Source organism: Salmo salar, chromosome 12, assembly GCF_965601325.2.
Source record: "Salmo salar chromosome 12, fSalSal1, whole genome shotgun sequence".
Classification (NCBI taxonomy): domain Eukaryota; kingdom Metazoa; phylum Chordata; class Actinopteri; order Salmoniformes; family Salmonidae; genus Salmo; species Salmo salar.
The window spans coordinates 46,604,136-46,622,998 of record NC_138302.1 but is presented as its reverse complement, the minus strand read 5'-3'; the positions used below and the strand labels follow the sequence as shown (position 1 = coordinate 46,622,998).

Sequence of the window (18,863 nt, the reverse complement as noted above, 5' to 3'; positions counted from 1 at the left end):
TGTGCCTCAGAACCAAAAAGTTGCACGTCTTGACTGTTGATCTGTTCAACGGACCTACTACCTTTTCCCAGACCTGCTGTTTCGAACCTCTCTCTCTCTCTCTCGCTCTCTCTTTCTCTCTCTCGCTCTCTCCCTCTCCTACTGTCTCGATCTCTGTATGCTCGGCTATGAAAAGCCAACTGACATTTACTTCTGAGGTGCTGACCTGTTGCACCCTCTATAACCACTGTGATTATTATTTGACTATATTGGTCATCTATGAATATCTGAAATTCTTGAACGATATAACCTTAATGTACACTGTGACTCTTATAATCTCCACTGGCATAGCCAGAAGAGGACTGACCACCCCTCAGAGCCTTGTCCCCTCTAGGTTTCTTCCTATGTTCCTGCCTTTCTAGGGAGTTTTTCCTAGCCACCATGCTTCTACATCTGCATTGCTCTGCTGATGTAAAAAGGGCTTTATAAATACATTTTATTGATTGATTTATTGACCAACGGCCAATCATCAGCATTGGCATGCAAAGGCGGGCTCACATATCCAGATGAGTGACCAGCAAGTGCTTGTTTAATTTTCTTAGGTTTTGCTTGGCAAAACCAGAGTAGCTGACCTACGACCTACGAAATTAATTACGACATTTGTGAGGAAGGAAAAGGCCACCGGCAGATCATGCTTTCCATCTGATCCTGCAACCCTCGCTGCATACAGGTAGGCCGTATAATCCTGCTTAATCTGGACTCCAGAGAGGTGAAAAGATGACATGATATCCCAAGTTGATATTGACTGCTAACTTGAATGACTTTCAGCTCAAAATGCAGTTTATTTCTGTATCTTGAGTTTTGAAAATGCGTCACTGTTTTATGGCTCTAATAACAGGCTACATTTGCGCAGTGATCGTTTGCGCGTGTTCTCCCTAATATGCAGCTCCAAAATGTTTGGGTGATCAACAATTGTAACTATTTACTATGCAAGCTCACCAGCAATGGGGCATCAAGCAACAATTACTAGCGTAGGCCTACTGGTCTTTTGCTATGTCAAAATAGCTTGATATTTCTAATTTACTTATGACGCTTGCATTTGGAATTTGTTGTTCAAATTAATTATTACATAATCAAAATGTGTTGTGGACAAAATAATGAAAAGGGCTGTCTGGTAGCCTCAATAAATAGACAAATACTTAATGACCTTGGGACTGTAAGGTTCTATCTGCACAAAGCACAGTTCTGAGATACTAAGCATCAAAGTTTTCACATGTCAGATCTCAGAATTGTTTTGATGTGAATTATTCTTTCATAACCCATTAAGGTCTTCACCTTAAAGGTACCTAACATACAGAGTATCAAAATCCTGAGCCATTCATAAATCCGTTTTTTTAGGGGGGTGCAATTGCTGATAGAACATTATGGCTCTGAAATGTAAATCTGGGTTCAGCCATAAGGCTCTATCAGTGCAGGATGGCTCATAATAATGTCTGGAATGGATTCAATGGAATGGTATCAAACATGTGTTTTTTATAATTGTATTAATTTATTATTATTTAATTTGTATATTTTCCTTCTATATATAAAAAAATGTAGAGGGTGGATCAGCTTTAATATTGTGGATAGATTGTTGCTTCCATCAATGTAATTGTATGCATCATTTCCAATACCCCATATATTTTTGGGGTATACAGTTGAAGTCGGAAGTTCAAATACACTTTAGCCAAATACATTTAAACTCAGTTTTTCACAATTCCTGACATTTAATCCTAGTAAAAATTCCCTGTCTTAGGTCAGTTAGGATTTATTTCAGCATTTAGTACCAGTGGGTCAGAAGTTTACATACATTCAATTAGTTTTTGGTAGCATGGCCTTTATATTGTTTAACTTTGGGTCAAACGTTTAGAGTAGCCTCCTACAAGCTTCCCACAATAAGTTGGGTGAATTTTGGCCCATTCCTCCTGATAGAGCTGGTGTAACTAAGTTAATGAAGGCAAACAATTTAGAATCCTCCAATCCTGTAGCCTACTGCCGACATTCACGTATTACAGCGCCATATTTTCCATTCCATCTTAACGGAAACCCTTAGGGTTTAATTTTTTGTTTTTCTCCATAATATGAATCAATATTAATATTAATCAAAATTAATAAAGCCAAATCTCTTAAAATCAATCCCATATACTATGTTATTACAAAAATGGTTTTACATTTTCTGGTAATGCCAATACGGAATACTATCAAATGCTTCTCAAATATGCCCTCTGGTGGTCAAACTAGCAATAACTTGCAGTAACAGAAAAAATGGCAGAGAAATAAATGACGTGCCACAGAATGCTGCAGCAGCACACAAGGTGAGCCGCAGTACGACGCAACTTTTAAAGGAGGAACCACTAAGTGTCACATGATCTCAGTATATTTACACCTGTTCTGAAAGGCCCCAGAGTCTGCAACACCATTAAGCAAGGGGCACCACCAAGCAAGTGGCACTATGAAGACCAAGGAGCTCTCCAAACAGGTCAGAGACAAAGATGTGGAGAAGTACAGATCAGGGTTGAGTTATAAAAAAATATCTGAAACTTTGAACATCCCATGGAGCACCATTAAATCCATTATTAAAAACGGGAAAGAATATGACACCACAACAAACCTGCCAAGAGAGGGCCGCCCACCAAAACTCATGGAGCAAGCAAGGAGGGCATTGATCAGAGAGACAACAAAGAGACCAACGATAACCCTGAAGGAGCTGCAGCGGAGATTGGAGTATCTGTCCATAGGACCACTTTAAGCCGTACACTCCAAAGAGCTGGGCTTTACGGAAGTGTCCAGAAAAGAAATAAGCAAACATGTTTGGTGTTTGCCAAAAGGCATTTGGGAGACTCCCCAAACATAAGGAAGAAGGTACTCTGGTCAGATGAGACTAAAGTTGAGCTTTTTGGTAATCAAGGAAAACGCTATGTCTGGAGCAAACCCAACTCCTCTCATCAGCCCAAGAACAACATCCCCACAGTGAAGCATAGTTGTGGCAGCTTCATGCTGTGGGGATGTTTTTCATCAGCAGGGACTGGGAAACTGGTCGGAATTGAAGGAATGATGGATGGTGCTAAATACAGGGAAATACTTGAGGGAAACCTGTTTCAGTCTTCCAGAGATTTGAGACTGGAACGGAGGTTCACCTTCCAGCAGGACAATGACCCCAAGCATACTGCTAAAGCAACACTCGAGTGGTTTATTAAGGGGAAACATTTAAATGTCTTGGAATGGCCTAGTCAAAGACCAGACCTCAATCCAATTGAGAATCTGTGCTATGACTTAAAGATTGCTGTACATCAGCGGAACCCATCCAACTTGAAGGAGCTGGAGCAGTTTTGCCTTAGAGAATGAGCAAAAATCCCAGTGGCTAGATGTGCCAAGCGTATAGAGACATACTCCAAGAGACTTGCAGCTGTAATTGCTGCAAAAGGTGGCTCTACAAAGTATTTGCTCAAGTTCTCTGTTTTTTTGTCTTATTTCTTGTTTGTTTCACAATAAAAAATATTTTGCATCTTCAAAGTGGTAGGCATGTTGTGTAAATCAAGTGATACAAACCCCCCAAAAATATATTTTAATTCCTGGTTGTAAGGCAACAAAATAGGAAAAATGCCAAGGGGGTGATTACTTTTGCAAGCCACTGTATATATAGATATACAGTTGAAGTCGGAAGTTTACATGCACTTAGGTTAGAGTCATTAAAACTAGTTTTTCAACCTCTCCATACATTTCTTGTTAACAAACTATAGTTTGGGCAAGTCGGTTAGGACATCTACTTTGTGCATGACACAAGTAATTTTTCCAACAATTGTTTACAGACAGATTATTTCACTGTATCACAATTCCAGTAGGTCATACATTTACATACACAAAGCTGACTGTGCTTTTAAGCAGCTTGGAAAATTCCAGAAAATTGTGTAATGCTTTAGAAGCTTCTGATAGGCTAATTGACATAATTTGTGTCAATTGGAGGTGTACCTGTGGATGTATTTCAAGGCCTACCTTCAAACTCAGTGCCTCTTTGCTTGACATCATGGGAAAATCAAAAGAAATCAGCCAAGACCTCAGAAAAAACAACTGTAGACCTCCACAAGTGTGGTTCATCCTTGGGAGCAATTTCCAAATGCCTGAAGGTACCACATTCATCTGTACAAAAAAATAGTACGCAAGTACTGTATAAACACCATGGGACCATGCAGCCGTCATACCGCTCAGGAAGGAGACGCGTTCTGTCTCCTAGAGATGAACGTACTTTGGTGCGAAAAGTGAAAATCAATCCCAGAACATTATTTAAATATCCTATTGGACCAAAAACAGATCTGGCTAAATAATCTATGCGGGCCAAATAATGATGATCCACACTTCTTCGAAAATATATATAATAATCTATTGAGCTCACAAGCAACGAATGAATCTATTATTATGGTGGGAGATTATAATACGGTTTTAAGTACCTCAATGGATCGAAAAGGAAATCACTCTACAAATGATCACCCTCTAGCACTTAAGGAGATCACGAAGATCATGGATACATTAGAACTAGTGGATATATGGAGGCTGAAGAACCCTGACCTAGTGAGATATACTAGTCTCATTCTGGCATCAACAGTTTAAAAAGTATTAATAGGAGACCGAATGCGATAGGACCACCATCTAATTAGCCTCTATATAACTCTTACAGAATGTCCACGTGGACAATGGAAAATTAATCAGAACCTATTGGATGACAATTTGTTCTTAACCTGTTGGGTCTAGGGGGCAGCATTTGCACGTCTGGATAAAAAAAATGTACCCGATTTAATCTGGTTACTAATCCTACCCAGTAACTAGAATATGCATATACTTATTATATATGGATAGAAAACACTCTAAAGTTTCCAAAACTGTTTGAATGGTGTCTGTGAGTATAACAGAACTCATTTGGCAGGCAAAACCCTGAGACATTTTCTGACAGGAAGTGGATACCTGATGTGTTGTATTGACTTTAAACCTATCCCATTGAAAAACACAGGGGTTTAGGAATATTTTGGCACTTCCTATTGCTTCCACTAGATGTCACCAGCCTTTACAAAGTGTTTTGAGTCTTCTGGAGGGAGATCTGACCGAACAAGAGCCATGGAACGGTGATGTCCCATTAGACACCTGGCGCGCTACTTCATGTTGGGTACCCTCGTTCCAATAGGTTATAAAAGAGTATGCATTCGTCCACCTTGAATATTATTCATGTTCTGGTTAAAAAAGGCCCTAATGATTTATGCTATACAACGTTTGACATGTTTGAACGAACGTAAATATATTTTTTCCCCTCGTTCATGACGAGAAGTCCGGCTGGCTTACATCATGTGCTAACGAGACGGAGATTTTTGGACATAAATGATGAGCTTTTTTGAACAAAACTACATTCGTTATGGACCTGTGATACCTGGAAGTGACATCTGATGAAGAGAATCAAAGGTAATGGATTATTTACATAGTATTTTCGATTTTAGATCTCCCCAACATGACGTCTAGTCTGTATTGCAAAGTGTGATTTCCCAGTAAGGTTATTTTTAAATCTGGCAAGTTGATTGCGTTCAAAAGATGTAAATCTATAATTCTTTAAATGACAATATAATATTTTACCAATGTTTTCTAATTTTAATTATTTAATTTGTGACGCTGACTTGACTGCCGGTTATTGGAGGGAAACGATTTCCTCAACATCAATGCCATAGTAAAACGCTGTTTTTGGATATAAATATCAACTTGATAGAACTAAAAATGCATGCATTGTCTAACATAATGTCCTAGGAGTGTCATCTGATGGAGATTGTAAAAGGTTAGTGTATCATTTTAGCTGGTTTTATGGTTTTGGTGACCCTGTCTTTGACTTGACAAAACATTACACACAACTCTTGTAAATGTACTGTCCTAACATACTCTAAATTTATGCTTTCGCCGTAAAACCTTTTTGAAATCGTAAAACGTGGTTAGATTAAGGAGATGTTTATCTTTCAAATGGTGTAACATAGTTGTATTTTTGAAAAATTTGAATTTTGACATTTATTTGGATTCAAATTTGCCGCTCTTGAAATGCACCTGCTGTTGATGGAGTGCACCACGGGTGGCACGCTAGCGTCCCACCTAGCCCCAAGAGGTTAACTAAGATAAAATAACAGCAAATCCACATATTGTATGGGACACGTTTAAATGTACTTTTGGAGGCCATTCAATACAATACTCATCATTAAAACAAAAGCAGTTTAGGTCAAAAGAGATTAGACTAATAAAGGAAATAGAAGCCGTAACAGCGCAGGTAGATGGTAATGGAAACTGTACTATAGAGGAACAAAATAGGTTAGGGGAAAAACTAAAATAAATGGTGATACTTATTAAAGAACGATGAAGTGTAATGTACAGTTGAAGTCAGAAGTTTACATACACCTTAGCCAAATACATTTAAACTCAGTTTTTCACAATTCCTGACATTTAATCCTTGTAAGCATTCCCTATCTTAGGTCAGTTAGGATAACCATTTAAGACTGTGAAATATCAGAATAATAGTAGAGGGAATGATTTATTTCAGCTTTTATTTCTTTCATCACATTCCCAGTGGTTCAGAAGTGTACATGCACTCAATTAGTATTTGGTAACATTGCCTTTAAATTGTTTAACTTGGGTAAAACATTTCGGGTAGCCTTCCACAAGCTTCCCACAATAAGTTGGGTGAATTTTGGCCCATTCCTCCTGACAGAGCTGGTGTAACTGAGTCAGGTTTGTAGGCCTCCTTGCTCACACACGCTTTTTCAGTTCTGCCCACATTTTCTATAGGATTGAGGCCAGGGCTTTGTGTTGGCCACTCCAATAACTTTACTTTGTTATCCTTAAACCATTTTGCCACAACTTTGGAAATATGCTTGGGGTCACTGTCCATTTGGAAGACCCATTTGCGACCATATCCACTTCCTGACTGATGTCTTGAGATGTTGCTTCAATATATCCACATAATCTTCCTGCCTCATTATGCCATCTATTTTGTATTTTGCACCAGTCCCTCCTGCAGCAAAGCACCCCCAGAACATGATGCTGCCACCCCCGTGCTTTATGGTTGGGATGGTGTTCTTCAACTTGCAAGCTTCCCCTTTTTTTCCTCCAAACATAACGATGGTCATTATGGCCAAACAGTTCTATTTTTGTTTCATCAGACCAGAGGACAGTTCTCCAAAAAGTACGATCTTTGTCCCCATGTGCAGTTTCAAACCGTAGTCTGGCTTTTTTATGGCGGTTTTGGAGCAGTGGCTTCTTCCTTGCTGAGCGGCCTTTCAGGTTATGTCGATATAGGACTCGTTTTACTGTGTATATTGATACTTTTGTACTTGTTTCCTCCAGCATCTTCACAAGGTCCTTTGCTGTTGTTCTGGGATTGATTTGCACTTTTTGCAACAAAGTACGTTCATCTCTAGGAGACAGAACGCGTCTCCTTCCTGAGCGGTATGACGACTGCATGGTCCCATGGTGTTTATACTTGTGTACTATTGTTTGTACAGATGAATGTTGTACCTTCAGGCATTTGGAAATTGCTCCCAAGGATGAACTAGACTTGTGGAGGTCTACAATTGTTTTTCTGAGGTCTTGGCTGATTTCTTTTGATTTTCCCATGATGTCAAGCAAAGAGGCACTGAGTTTGAAGGTTGGCCTTGAAATACATCCACAGGTACACCTCCAATTGACTCAAATTATGTCAATTAGCCAATCAGATGCTTCTAAAGCCTGACATAATTTTCTGGATTTTCCAAGCTGTTTAAAGGCACAGTCAACTTAGTGTATGTAAACTTCTGAACCACTGGAATTGTGATACAGTGAATTAATTATAAGTGAAATTATCTGTTTGTAAACAATTGTTGGAAAAATTACTTGTGTCATGCACAAAGTAGATGTCTTAACCGACTTGCCAAAACTATAGTTTGTTAACACAGAATTTGTGGAGTGGTTGAAAAACGAGTTTTAATGACTCCAATCTAAGTGTATGTAAACTTCCGACTTCAACTGTACTTGTCTATTTCTGGTAAAAAATCACATTGATTAACTATTTGGTCCTATCACAGTTTATTTACTTACTAATGGCCTACTCCAGACGACTCATTTTTTAAATCATATGAGCAAAAAAATATTTCATTTTATTTGGAATGCTAAGCCAGACAAAATGAAACGTGCCTATTTATATAATGAATATGAGTTTGGGGGGCTAAAATTATAATTAAATATTAAAGCTTTAAATCTCTCACTAAAAGCTTCACTCATACATAAGATATACTTAAACCCCAAATGGTTCTCCAGTAGATTATTAAGAAAGGCTCATCCTTTGTTCAAAAATGGCCTTTTTGCCTTTATACAGATTACAACTTCTCATTTCCGACTAATTGAAAACAACATTTTGTTTCAAGTATGGCCCTTTCTTAAACAAGCCATACAAAGCTGGTTACAATTTCAGTTTTATCCTCCAGAAAAGATAGAACAAATATTACAACAAATGTTATGGTTAAACTCAAATATACTGATTAACAAAAAAAACATTCTTTATGGAAAAAATGTTTAAAAATGGTATTATATTTATTAATGATATTAGGAATAGAAACAGAGGACTTATGTCACATATGCAGCTATTGAAAATATATGTGAATATCTGCTCAATCCAAACTAACAACCAACTGATTGCAGTACTACCACAAAAATGGAAGAGGCAAGTGGAAAAGAGAGAAGGTTGGGAATTTGTTTGCCTGCCAAAAATTAAAGATACAAATTGGCTGAAAGGAACTGGCATAAATAGAAAAATATACCAGTTTCATTTGAGGACAAAAATGCTGACCGCTGCGCCATATAGGTTGCAAAATAAATGGGAAGGATTTTCGATGTACCATGGCACAAAAAACTACACTTGATTCAACACAAAGATTTTCAATTTAAATTATTATATAAAATCACTGCCACCAACAGAATGCATACAACAATCTCAGCTCTGTAGATTTTGCTGCGAAGAGCCAGAATCAATAGATAATATACTATGGTATTTGTTTTTATTTAAATCAGGCAAGTCAGTTAAGAACAAATTCTTATTTACAATGACGGCCTACCAGGGAAAGGTGCCTTATTTTGGGGCAGAATGACAGATTTCTTACCTTGTCAGCTCAGGGATTTGATCCAGCAACCTTTCAGTTACTGGCCCAACACTCTAACCACTAGGCTACCTGCCGCCCCTATGTAGCTTGTTTCTGGTCACAGGTTCAGGAATGGTTAAAAAATCACAACATGCACTTAAAATTAACCTTACAAATATCAGTGTTGGGCAATTTGGAAAGCCATAGTCAGTCAATAAATAATAATACTCGTAGCAAAAGTTTTCATCTTTAGCTCACAATCTGTGGATTCTATATGATTAGAAAGGTAAAAAAATTATGTAAAACATCACAGCACATTTGAAAAATATATGGCACATGGAAACCAAACGAGGGTGGTCTATGGTGATAGGTGGGATGGGCTGAGAGTGGCTGAGGGTTGGGATTAAAGAGCTTATGTTTGGTAATGTATTATTGTTGTGTGACTGCTTTATATAAAAGTAACATGTAAGTAAAATGTATATGTAGCAGAAAAGCTGTAAAAAAACAAAAATATATTTTTCCTCCAATTTTCTTTAAAAGCTTTTATTTGCCTGCTCTGGCTCTGGAATAGTCATGTTGTTGCTGTACACCTGTATCAGAATCACACGGTTCTTATCTTTCTAACAGTACTAAGCATGTGTTTGCAGGACTTTGAAATATAAAAGTATCGAAAAAGACAGCTTACAATTTATGTGTCACTTAGAAAATGCCATCAGATGGTGTCAGAGTTTAACAGGTTAAACGGTAAACTGTTTCCGTAATGAAAATCCCCCTGGTCGCAAAAACAATGGTTGATAGGCAGCTAAAAGTTTTTCAACTCAACTTTTATTGGGTTAAAATACCCATATAAACTTGTCATCCACAACAACCACAATCCGTAAGCGCAAATAGCTAAATGAGAGAGCAACAGTGTGATTCACATCAATGCGCTATGTAGTCTAGATATCAATAACAAGTTATATCTGTATCACCCATAGGCTACACCACTGCTGTCGTCCTTACCTCCAAGGTGTTTATTTAAGTTGGATAATCTTTGGATGCCGACAGCAGTCGCACAATTGGAAGACATGGCTCGGACTGTAGTCCGAGCCTAATCCTGCTATTTTCCCGCGATCATCAAACTAAATTTGATTGGTCATCATAGTGGTCTCTGACATGTGGTCAGACTCACTCAGGCGGAACAAACTTTGTTCGCCAACAAATCATTTTTTGGCAAACATCCTTTCTGAATTTAAAGGTAATCCTAGAAGTAATCATCTAGGTTTTCAAAAGTAACTGTAATCCGATTACAATACTGTTGCTGGTAGCGTAACGTTTTTTTGTAAGCCGTTACTCCCCAGCCCTGGTTCTAGCTGACAATTTTTAAGAAGACTGTAGCTATTTGAATACATAAATGATAGAATAACAGTATTTAACTAAGGTAGTCACAACACATTATCAAATTCATTAAGAAATGCATTATGATCATCAGACTAATTATTGTCATCACTGAACAACGAAGTGACAACATAATTCACTTAAATATTTCGGACATTAAAGTTTTTTTCGCTTGCGTGCAATTATTGCTGGCTAGACTAGCCTAGACAATACTTAGAGGGACATGGCAAAGACGTGTTCTGATTGGTCCATCTGTATTTGTTAAGACTTGTGATTGGATTGCAGATAGAACCTAATAGAACCTCTACTTGCACATCATCATCTGCACATCTATCACTCCAGTGTTAATGCTAAATTGTAATTATTTCGCCTCTGGCCTATTTATTGCCTCACCCCCTACTCTTCTACATTTGCACACACTGTCCATAGATTTTTTTCTATTGTGTTATTGACTGCATGTTTGTTTACATGTGGTTGTTTTTGTCGCACTGCTTTGCTGTATCTTGCCCAGGTCACAGTTGTAAATGAGAACTTGTTCTCAACTGGCTTACCTGGTAAAATAAAGGTGAAATAAAAAAATATATACAAAAATAGCACCAAGTTGAAATGGGTTTATACAGATAAATTGCACGACTTGGAGTTGACTTGAGACTCGACCCGTTCTACTTGTGACTCGACTTGAGACTCGTACCTTCTGACTTGTGACTTACTTGTGACTCAAATAATAGTGACTTGGTCCCACTTCTGGATACAGCCTTACTCAATATAGTTAGACATGGTAGTGGATGAGGTGAGTTTCCTCTGAACAATGTAAAGATCTTTGTGCATTTGGAAAAGCGCTATATAAAGCCAATCCATTATATACAAATGGCTGACATGATATATTCATCACAAATACAATAAATTGTAAGTCATTCGAAAGTTCTAAATATCCCTAAAAGCTATTCTTGATAAGGACATGACATAGATTATACAATCACAGACACAGGTCCGTGGCTCTGATGCACATCTGATGTATGGTGCATCATCTGTCTGAACATCTCTCTGAAATTTCATCTAAACTGCACACCATTACTAAATTAATCCAACAGACTCATCTTAGTCATCATTGGCTCAATTCCAGTAAACAAAATAATTTCCTCTTTTGTATAATTTCCTTTCTCATTTTAACTGTTACACAGGCTACCACAAGTGTGTTGTATACGATTAGACAAAAGTTTCACTATCTGTCTAATTTCTATTAATTTCCTACGGTTCCGTGTGAGGAAGCAGTCTGCACCAGGTCAGGGGAAATGTGAAACCTACGCTGTAAAATGTATTTTTTACTCTGGTATCTTTTAACCCTAAGGGTGGGAATATTATTTTTTCCATTTACCTGTCTCGAAAAATACAGTTTTGCAATGTGATATACTCACTATCACAGGTCTCTGAAATTATGTGTCAGTCTTCCTACTCTGATAGGATTCTGCCCCAAAAGCAGGTCTGTCAGGAGTCTGCAGAAGATGCAAAAGGCTGCTCATGACACTACTACTCAGGTCCTCAGTCTCCCATCGAGGGGAAGGACTACATGTACTGCAGAGGAGCCGCCTTTATGATCCATTCATGCACAAGTCGGAACTAAGAAACTCTGAAATATCCAACTAGGAAACAGAGGATGCAATGATGCCACCCGAATTTCCAACTCATATTTAACACTCGGAAGCTAAACGGTTATAAACTGTTTTGGATGTCGGAAGTTCTGAGTTATTAATACGTGTTTTAATAAAAAAAATTAAGCATATGTGAATGCAAACAATTGAGTTGACACACTGTATATTCGCTAACTCTGATATGAAGAGAATGTGGTATGACTTCCTCTGACATGGAGAAATAATAGTTACAATTATTATGAGTTAGGTTTTTCTGGCCTTGCTCATTACATGCAACATGATGACTAACCATGGACCTCATTTCATCAAGGAAGAATTCAACAGTGCTGATGTAGCAATCACAGGGCATTAACATTTTCACACATGAGTTCCAGCTATCTCTAACCGTTGCTCCTGCATGAGTTTTTCATGCGTGTGATGTCAGAACACTCTCACTGTTCCAAAATGTGACTGTTACACAACAGGACAGTTAGTTACCCATGTTTCAACTTGTCAATTTCAAATTATTTTCTAACAAGTTTGATTTTCTAACTATTTTAATTGAGGTGTGTTCCACATCCTCGTTAATTCGCATAAGAAGTATCCCATTTCACTCTTGCAAACAATTTATGTTTGAGACTTTACTGAACAGACAAACTTCTCTCTTCAACGTGAGCCCAAGCTCTTCCCGAGTGTTTACCCAGATCAAATATGAAGACATTGCGCATCTCTAGTCAGAACAGGCCTTGCACAAACATTTCCCCCACCACATTTTCTGGCTGGCACTTGCATTGCCTTCATGGTTGTTTGTCTTACAAATTGGACTTTGGACATGTGTGCATTCCTATCAAAGTAAGTGGCTTACTTTCTGTATAACCTGTTTCTGCTGTAGCACACCATATGTATGTACGGATCATAATGTATTTACTGTTTTATTAATATGTTTTCAAGTCCTGGTGACAAACCATGCATTCCGATACTTGCATTGATTGTAATGGACGCATATGATGTGTGTAAAATACTTTAATGTTGTTCTGATTATGATGAGCTAATGCTAAGATATTTGCCGGCTATGTGTGGCGCCATGTTTGTTGACATCATACAATGCATTCTGTTTGTCACATTAGCGTCTGTCAGACCAAAGATGTTATCACAAGGGTTAGTTCACTCGACTGACTTATGGTGCTTTCAAGACAACTGTGATGTCAATGATCTTCAGGTCGGAAAGTCGGAGTTTTAGAAAGAGGCCCGAGTTCCCGAGTTGGAATTCTGAATTGGAGGACCATTCAAAACTTTTTTTTCCTTCGAGTTCCCAGTTGTCTTGATCGCGGCATCAGATCGTAACATTGGTACCTCAGGGTTGCCAGATCAGACCCCCCTTTCCAAGGGGTTTATTTTTACTTAGCATATAACCTTCTCTTGTGTTTGTCCCCCATTTATTGATAAATCCCCCATCATAGTAGTATATTATGCATTATATCCCCCACAATACCTTCCCCCATTTCTACCCCCCACAGACTTGCAAACCCCCCTAAAATGGTTTCATCCCTGTTTAGCTTTTGCGCTATGGTTAGGCTAGGTAGTAGGCTAGTATTTGATGTGATTGAGGTGAAAACATTTTATTTACTTTGTGATTTGTCAAAAACAGTAAACGACTTGTCAAGACATGTGCTCTGGTTCTTGTATACACTGTAACAAGTACATCAATGATTTGTAATATGCTGAAAAGTGGCTAAACTAACTTAATATTTTTCAGGCAATGAGCGAAGCCATCTTTGACTTTGTTTATTTGCATTTTATAGTGAATGGCATTCTGGGATTAGGGAGTTTTCGCTTGTCAAACTTAAACAAACATGGCTGCCATCATAAAGAATGTAGTTGCTGATAGCTTAGCTGACATGCATTTATTTTCTAAACAGCATTACATTAGTCTCTTGTGCTCACCAGAGATGTGGTACATTGTAAACTAGTCTAGCTTTTAGGTCGCTAACTTATGTTTTGTTTTTTGTCAGCACAACCTGTTATTTAGACTGGTTTATGGAATGAGTTTGGCTGTGGATGTGTGATGCTTGGATGATGAAGTTCACATTTATCTTTTACAATAAAAGGTCAAATTGAGGAATACATTAATACCTTTATTTGTCGTCAGTACAAAAAAATATTTAGATGCTGTTTCAGACAACAATGGTGTTTAGACTTGTTTGTTGCATCATACGTTCTGTTCCTACTGTTCCAATCACATATTTGAGATCGTACGTTGCAGGGACCATTTAACAATGACCACAAATATGTGATTGTACACATCAAAGGGTTAAGGTCAATAACGGAGTTTGGGAATAATGAGGTCATGTTATTTTACTGTAACCTTAAATTGGCCTCATTCAATTCAACCTTTTGCCACTCCAACGGTAATTAGTCGAAGAGTCATAAAACCAAGTTGCGCAAAACTTCTGCTCAGTCTCCTCGGGACTGGATGAGCCACTGGTGATAAGAAACATTTGGAAGGAATATCTGATGAAATCAACCATTGACTTTGTTTGTCTGGGCTTTTAGGAGATGCAAGGAAGGGCCCTGTGTTTATGCTTGCTACGGGCTGAAATTACTGTCTCACACCCTTGAATGGTCAATTAACATTAAAATGTGACTATGACATAATGCACAAAGAGGAAGAGCACAAAAGCAAACAATTTGTCTTGAGAATTACAGCTCCAAGCAGATACTGAAAGACTCCCGAATTCAAATTTGCTCCAAATGTTTGCATAAGAAGTTCAAATCAAATACAATTTTAACACAACAGTAATAAAATACACTAGGAAGGAGCTATATACAGGGAGTACCAGATCAATGTGCAGAAGTACAAGGTATTTGAGGTAGATACTGTATGTAAACTCAGCAAAAAAAGAAATGTCCTCTCACTGTCAACTGCGTTTATTTTCAGCCAACTTAACATGTGTAAATATTTGTATGAACATAACAAGATTCAACAACTGAGACATAAACTGAACAAGTTCCACAGACATGCGACTAACAGAAATTGAATAATGTGTCCCTGAACAAAGGGGGGGGGGGGTCAAAATCAATAGTAACAGTCAGTATCTGGTGTGGCCACCAGCTGCATTAAGTACTGCAGTGCATCTCCTCCTCATGGACTGCACCAGATTTGCCAGTTCTTGCTGTGAGATGTCACCCCACTCTTCCACCAAGGCACCTGCAAGTTCCCAGACATTTTGGGGGGAAATGGCCCTAGCCCTCACCCTCCGATCCAACAGGTCCCAGACGTGCTCAATGGGATTGAGATCCGGGCTCTTCGCTGGCCATGGCAGAAGACTGACATTCCTGGCATTGTCATGCTGGAGGGTCATGTCGGGATGAGCCTGCAGGAAGGGTACCACATGAGGGAGGAGGATGTCTTCCCTGTAACGCACAGCGTTGAGATTGCCTGCAATGACAACAAGCTCAGTCTGATGATGCTATGACACATCGCCTCAGACCATGACGGACCCTCCACCTCCAAATCGATCCCACTCCAGAGTACAGGCCTCGGTGTAACGCTCATTCCTTCCACGATAAAGGCGAATCGATCATCACCCATGGTGAGACAAAACCGCGACTCGTCAGTGAAGAGCCAGTCCTGTCTGTTGCAGCGACGGTGGGTTTGTGCCCATAGGTGACGTTGTTGCCTGTAATGTCTGGTGAGGACCTGCCTTACAATAGGCCTACAAGCCCTCAGTCCAGCCTCTCTCAGCCTATTGCGGACAGTCTGAACACTGATGGAGGGATTGTGCGTTCCTGGTGTAACTCGGGCAGTTGTTGTTGCCATCCTGTACCTGTCCCGCAGGTGTGATGTTCGGATGTACCGATCCTGTGCAGGTGTTGTTACACATGGTCTGCCACTGTGAGGACGATCAGCTGTCCATCCTGTCTCCCTGTAGCGCTGTCTTAGGCGTCTCACAGTATGGACATTGCAATTTATTGCCCTGGCCACATCTGCAGTCCTCATGCCTCCTTGCAGCATGCCTAAGGCACGTTCACGCAGATGAGCAGGGACCGTGGGCATCTTTCTATTGGTGTTTTTCAGAGTCAGTAGAAAGGCCTCTTTAGTGTTCTACGTTTTCATAACTGTGACCTTAATTGCCTACCGTCTGTTAGTGTCTTAATGACCGTTCCACAGGTGCATGTTCATTAATTGTTTATGGTTCATTGAACAAACATGGGAAGCAGTGTTTAAACCCTTTACAATGAAGATCTGTGAAGTTATTTGGATTTGTACGAAATATCTTTGTAAGACAGGGTCCTGAAAAAGGGACGTTTCTTTTTTTGCTGAGTTTACATGAAGGCAGGGTAAAGTGACTAGGCATCACGATAGATAATACCAAGAGTAAAATAAAGAACAGAGTAGCAGCAGCATATAATGAGTGTAAAAGTGTGCGTGTTTGCTTACAAGGCAAACAAGTGTGTCGCGTAGAGCACTTAAATAAGCATAATCCCAAACTACTATGAATAATTCCATTCATACACATGTTTCTGTAACATACAGTTAGGGCTATGTTTTTACAATTGCAGATGCAATATGTAACTTTTTGGGCAACTGACCAAATTCACATAGAAATGTGAATTATTGATCTGTCATTCTCAGTGAAAGCATGTTTAAGAAACGGTAGATCTATTCTATGTGAGTTATTTCTATGCATCCTTTTCTTAAAGGTACACTATGCAGAAATGCTTCGCCATTTACTGATTGCTAAAATTCTATACTGAACAAAAATATAAATGCATTATGTAAAGTGTTGGTCCCATGTTTCATGTGCTAAAAGATCCCAGAAATGTGCCATTTACACAAAAAGCTTATTTCTCTCAAATTGTGTGCACAAATGTATTTACGTGCCTGGAAATGAGCATTTCTCATTTGCTAAGATAATCCATCCACCTGATAGGTGTGGCATATCAAGAAGCTGATTAAACAAAATGATCATTACACAGGTGCACCTTGTACTGGAGAAAATAAAAGGCCACTCTAAAATGTGCAGTTTTGTCATACAACACAATGCCACTAAGTTTTGAGGGAGAGTGCAATTGACATGCTGACTGCAGGAATGTCCACCAGAGCTGTTGCCAAAGAATTTCATGTTAATTTCTTTACCATAAGCCGCCTCCAACGTCGCTTTAGAGAATTTGGCAGTACATCCAACCAACCTCCCAACCGCAGACCACGTGTAACCACGCCAGCCCAGGACCTCCATATCCGGCTTCTTCACCTGTGGGATCATCTGTGACCCGCCACCTGGACAGCTGATTAAACTGAGGAGTATTTCTGTCTGTAATAACGCCCTTTTGTGGGGAAAAACTTATTCTGATTGGCTGGGCCTGGCTCCCCAGTGGGTGGGCCTATGCCCTCCCAGGCCCACCTATGTCTGCGCCCCTGCCCAGTCATGTGAAATCCATAGATTAAGGCCTGATTTCCTTATATGAACTTCAACTCAGTAATTGTTAAAATTGTTGCATGTTGTGTTTATATTTTTGTTAAGTATAATAGTTTGCCTGGTTTCAGTTTATGTGAGAAAGCAAGCAGTCATTGTGTAGAGAATCATTATACCACCTAAACCGCTGAGAAATACAGTACATTTTCCATAATCCGAAATATTGTATTTCCAGCTGTTTGAAGCTGTTGTACAAAACCAAAAGTAAAGGACGCAAAAACGAAACTTAACACAAAGCATAGAAATAGAGCACATAGAACAGATGTCCCGCGTCTTAGACTTGCTTTCAATGAGAATGACAGATCTATAAATCACACCTCTGTGAATTTGGTCGAGTCATCCAAAAAGTTACATATTGTAGCTTTAAGTTTAGTTTTTGCGTCTTTTACTTTGGGTTTTGTACACCAGCTTCAAACCGCTGAAAATACAATCTTTTTGGTTATTGAAAATGTATTTCACAGCAGTTTAGATGGTACAATGATTCTCTACGCTATACATTGCTTGTTTTGTCACATACACTGAAATAAGGGAGAAACACAAATACCAAGGGATGTAGAATTCAGTGTTGTTGTGCTGTAATACTTTATTTCATCCTGTGCGGACAGGTAGGTATTACTAGCCAAATGCAGAATGCAATCTCTTGTGCTTTGAATACAATCCCAAAATCACATCTGTCGAAGATTAGAAAAAGTACTGAGTGAATGTCCGTCCCTCCTCTTTCCTCCACTAAGTTTAGTTCTTAGGGTATAAGAATAGCTTGTCACCAGCTACTCCACAGTCAGGTTATTACATTCTTCATTTTCTTTGCGAATGAAAAAGTATTAGGAGAGACAAAACAACGTTACATGTGTTCTGCTTTCATTTTGGATTATGTGACAGCTTGGTTGGACGCTGATATCTGTCTGTCAACTGTGATTCCATATAAATATCATAATAATCACATCACATTAGGCCCATTGATATTTGAAAAAAGAAAACAAACAAGCTTCAGGCTAGTATTATGTCAGTTATTATAGGGGCAGGGCTGGGTGTTATAAACTGTTATGACATTCTCTGTATGAGCCTTTGAATGAGCCTTTACAATATCTTATAAACTATGTAGTTTGGGTTCTGGATGCTGATTGTCTGAAAGCTATTGTATATCAGACATTATAAACTGGGTGGTTCGAGCCCTGAATGCTGATTGGCTGACAGCCGTGGTATATCAGACCGTATACCACGGGCTTGACAAAGCATTT

The 18,863-nt window shown here is 38.9% G+C and overlaps 1 protein-coding gene across 1 annotated transcript in view; it reads right to left on the bottom strand.

Annotated features, from left to right (window-relative positions):
* The window catches only part of LOC106565306 (cadherin-22-like), a 138,792-nt gene that overhangs the window by 47,488 nt on the left and 72,441 nt on the right, over window positions 1-18,863 (bottom strand). The gene's annotated exons all lie outside the window — the stretch shown is intronic.